The sequence below is a fragment of the Theobroma umbraticum genome, unplaced genomic scaffold, assembly GCF_002168275.2.
Source record: "Theobroma umbraticum cultivar Fairchild unplaced genomic scaffold, ASM216827v3 scaffold_130.0, whole genome shotgun sequence".
Classification (NCBI taxonomy): Eukaryota; Viridiplantae; Streptophyta; class Magnoliopsida; order Malvales; family Malvaceae; genus Theobroma; species Theobroma umbraticum.
In genome coordinates this window covers 2724775-2729726 of record NW_018397264.1, presented here as the reverse complement: position 1 = coordinate 2729726, position 4952 = coordinate 2724775, and the positions used below count along the sequence as shown (strand labels likewise).

The window sequence follows — 4952 nt, the reverse complement described above, 5'->3', positions numbered from 1 at the left end:
GAATTTCATCCATTATGCCTCCGTAAGCAATAAAACTTAAACTAGCAAATCTTGCTTCTTCCTCAAAAAGCTTGGACCATAACCCTTGAAATGCAATTTCAGGAATAGGTTTCTTCACGTAATCTGATTTTGATTTGAAGGAAGGACTAAGAAGAGGACTCTGGAAAGTCCTATCAAGTAAAATATCCAAGGTTTCATTTGAAAGTTGGCCCATGTAGAGAATAGATTCAATCCAACTCATTTCAATGCAATCTTCCCTCACCAATCCTAGCTCAGGAAACCTCTCTTGCATCAATGGTACGAGCTCGTCAATGCCACCAAGAAAGGAGGAATGAAAAGAAGCTAGAATTGTCTTCTTCCCATCTTGACTGGAATTCACCCTTGTTAGGGTAACACCGGAGTAAAAACCATCTGGAAGCTTGGGTGCAACAGATTGCCAACGGTGAACAAGTTTGGTCGCATTTTGTTCCAAGGTCTTGTTGATAGAGAATACAGTCATTGTTGCTGGAACAGAAACCAACTGCACTTTCCATGCAACAACAATTCCAAAGCTACCCCCTCCACCTCCTCGAATGGCCCAAAACAGATCTTCTCCCATGGATTTTCTATCCAGAACTCTCCCGTTAACATCAACAAGTTGTGCGTCAATTACATTATCCGTGGCAAGACCGTATTTTCGAAACAATATGCCATAACCTCCTCCGCTTAAGTATCCTCCAATTCCTACAGTGGGGCAAAGACCAGCTGGAAAGGCAAGAGTATTGCTTGTCGCGGCAATTTTGTAATACAATTCTCCCAGAACAGCTCCTGATTGAACCCATGCAACTCTATTTTTTACGTCAATGTCAACTGATCGTAAATTAACCATATCAACGATGACAAATGGAACTTCAGAAACATAAGAAAGACCTTCAAAATCATGACCTCCACTCCGTGTCCTAATTTGGAGCCCATGTTTCCTTGAACAATAAATTGTTGCTTGAATATGGGAGACATCCAAAGGTGTCACAATGACCAAAGGTTTAGGGGTAGTGGGTGCAGTGAATCTGAAATTTCGAATGGTAGACTCCAAAACAGATGAATAAGAAGAATTATTTTGAGTGTAAACAACTTTGGAAATGGAAGAGTAATCTTTAGAATGAAGAGAAAGGCAATCAAGAAAGCTCTCATCGGCATAAGCTGAAGTTGCCCATGACAATGCGAAGAGAACAACAAAAATAAATGGAGATATTGAAAACAGAAGAGACTTCATTTGTGAAACTGATTTTGGATACGAGTTTATTTTGCAAACTGATGATTTTGTGCAGAGTTGATCAAGAGTTGTCCTATTTATAGATGTACCTTACAGCAATGCTTTGAGCCGCCAAACGCATGCACTCAAATTTGAAGTTTCTTCTAGCGCGTATAAGTTTCGAAACGCGGTTGTAGTCAACAAAACTTGTTGGTCTACGTCATTCATTTCCCTAGGAAAATCTTCATTGAGCAATGACGCCATTGGGTTTGACGCAATCAAAATAAAATTACCAGACTTAGTGGCATGTGCAAATCTCTAACTCATGACTTTCTTCTAGTTTGTCTAGACCGGTGTCATCGACTACTAGAGATCCAGTGGTTGTTTTGGGAGAAGGCATGTGAATAGAATCATGTTAAGTGACTCTTCTCATCTGTCATAAAGAACTAATTTAATTCACAAATGAATTGTAGATGAAACGTAATAAATCTTTGCACGTTAAACATGTTTGTTAAGGGCTTCGTTGGAAAACAGTGGGTGGGTGGGTAGATGGAAACGGCAATATCCTTATTCCAGCTGTTCATGTAACCCCAACAGATCCCTTGCTTGCCTTGTGCAAACGCGTTAAGCACGACATATTTTGCAGGGAACTAGCCAATTTTTACATTTCTATTGACCTCTGCCATATCCTCAAAAGCCAACTTATTCCGAGATAACAATTTGACCTAAAAGATTATACTCTATCGATTCCAAATGGTGTCTTGTTTGGGCTGTCTTGTTTTCAATTTATCTACTTTTTTTAAAAGTTAAAGTAAAGTCAAATATGATTTTGAAAAATTATTAAAAGAAACAACATTTTGTTAAGAATAAAATTTTTAAAAAAAAAACTTAAAAAAAAGGCTCTAAGGAGAAACTTTCTCTTATCTTCATCTAAAAACATATCAATTTTTTAGAAAATACACCTCTCTCAATCAATCTCCCTCTCCTCTCCTCTCCTTCCTTCTGCATATCACCATTCTTTAACACAAATCGCAATCTCCCTCTCCTTCATCTCTCTCCACAAAAACTATCAAAAAAAAAAATAGCAAACCCAACAAAAGAATAGCAAAATCTAAAATTTTTTTATCCTTACAAAGATTAAGTGAAAAGAAAATCCAAAATTCAAAACTACATTTAAATAGCATTTAAAGGTTTTTTCTCTTCTTTACTAAAAACAATTTTAATGTCAAATACACCATTTCTTCTTTTCTCTTTTTTTTTTGAAAATCGAAGCATCATGGTCCGATTGCTTACTAATTCAACAAAAATTGCTACTATACAAGTTTGAAAGTTGTTCCGTTTTTTTATTGATTGTTTTTATTTTAACATCCGAAAGCATATATAAACTTGAAACGTTACGTTATAGTTTATTAGGTAATTAAAGATGGATAGATACCCTTTATGGTAATTTTAACTTAAATTAGAGCTTATATAATTTTGTTAAACAATTTACTAAAACAGTTTTAGTTTAATTTTAAAAATTATTATTTTTCATTAGAGCTTCATAATAGCTTTTAAACTGAAAAAAAGCTAGACCAAGCAAGCTTTTAAGTTACTATCTTATAAATCGAAATTAATTTAAATTTATTGAACTTAAGAATTTGATACGAAATATGAGTGAAGGTCAAATAATTTCTAAACTCTAGGCATTTGATATGGAAAACTTAAGGACACAGCTAATTTTGAATTATTATTCTATATACCAACGGTTGAGTTTTTAAATTCTATATGGATTAGGATGTTAGTTAATGTCAATTTAATAATTTTATTAATTTATTATTATTAGTTAAGTATATAGTCTAATGAGACATGTAAGGTGTCTTTAATTTCGCTTATAGAGTTTAAAATGTTTGTAAAAAATGCATCCATAAAAATGTATAGGATAAAAATCCGCTATTTCTTTTGGAAATTTTTTACTTATTTTTCATTTCTGTTTTTGCACTCTATATATGCCATCAATAAAATAATTGGGTAAACAACTAAATAAGATAACTTTTGTTTTCCAATTTCTATAAACCTAGACAACTCATTTAAAGTTTTTTTATCTTTTCAACTGAATTTTGAAAACTTTTTTTTAATTTTCCAAATTTTAGTTTACTTTATTTTCACTGGAAAAAAATTAAGTTTTAATAACACTTCTTTAACCTACATATTTTTTTTGGTATGGTAAAATTTTAAAAAGTGTAGCTATTTAAAATTTTAACTTCATTTTTTTCACATTTAGTAGCAATATAAAAAAGTGCGACCTTTACTAGGGTATGCAATTCCTATTGTTACATTTTATTCATAATACATTTAAAAATTTATATAGTGAGGTTAGATCTACAAAAATGTTCTAAAAAAATAAAAAAAAAGTGTTATTAAAAATATTTTTAGTAGCACATTTTAAAAAAGTGCCATCTTAGGTCAAATTTGTTGTAGTGTTTATTAATCAATCATATTTAGATATTTGGAGTGAAAAATGGAGATATAGAAAATGAAGAATATTTTTCAGAACTAAACAGACCCTAAAAACGAAGATTTTGATTGAAGATTTTTTAATAGAAAAATATAAATAATTGTTTTACAATTAGTTGTCTAAATTACTTCCAGATGGAAATTAAGAGAAGGTAATGGAGTAATTTCTTCTCTTGGATAAGTCAAAGGAGAAATTTCTCATAAGACTGAGCCAAAGTCCCCCATAGAAATGAGAAGGGAACAGTGATAAAAAAAAGATGGTTGAAAAGTGAGCACACTTCAATTTCGTAGAGCTGGGCTGTCATAAGAAAGTCCTAGTGCATAGACGATAGAGGCGAATGTTTGCTGATGAAGTTTGAGCCACTGACATAAATATGAGAACAAAAATTAATTTATAAAGTTTTTATTGTTTTTAACATTAACATAAACGTGAAAGTGAATTAACAAATCAATATCATTAAGCACACTCACACCTCCTGATTAAATTAAACTATATATCCATTTTGTTGTCGTTGTTAGTGCTGGTAAAACTAAGTTCATGAACCATTAACATCACTATTCATAAGTCGTACTTAATTTTATTGATATAATAAACTTTTGTTTGAAAGGCAAAATAATTTTTATATCCAGGCATGGCCGCGTACGTATAGTCGAGAAAATATAGTTTGAAGCTAAGACTTGATAAAAAGTCTTAATCAGAAAATTCTGAATATGACTTTCTACTTACTATTTGAGGGAATATAATTAAACATATAATAATTAATCATTTCCTAATTCTTTCATGCAATTTCTGCTGAATCTGGTGCAAAAATATTTCCATACCATGACTTTGTTGACCTTCTTGAACATGTCTCTACTTTGAAAAACCATATCAGCTAGGCAGGACTTAGTCTGTTGGTTAAAAAGGTTTGACTTTGACTCAAAATTATGGATAAAGCTCAGCAACTAGCTCCTAACGGTTTTTCCACCAAAACAAAGTTTTGGTTTCTTTTCAAAGCAAACTCCTATTCAGTGCCTTAATAGATAGTTTTTTCAATTCTTTTTCCTCAAATGTGCATCTAGATGAATATTTTTGTTCCTATCTGTTAATAAAAAGTTATTTTTATGATTAAAAGAGGGCATTTATATAATCATGCATCCGTTAATATATATCTTTTTATATAAAAGATAGTTATCAGAAATTAGAGATGAAAAATGACAAAAGTTTTTGCCTAATAACCCGTAT

At 31.7% G+C, this 4952-nt stretch overlaps 1 pseudogene; it reads right to left on the bottom strand.

The window, feature by feature from the left end:
* Positions 1 to 4: 4 nt before the first annotated feature.
* On the bottom strand, positions 5 to 1322 carry LOC110421399 (tetrahydroberberine oxidase pseudogene; annotated as a pseudogene).
* Positions 1323 to 4952: the final 3630 nt, after the last annotated feature.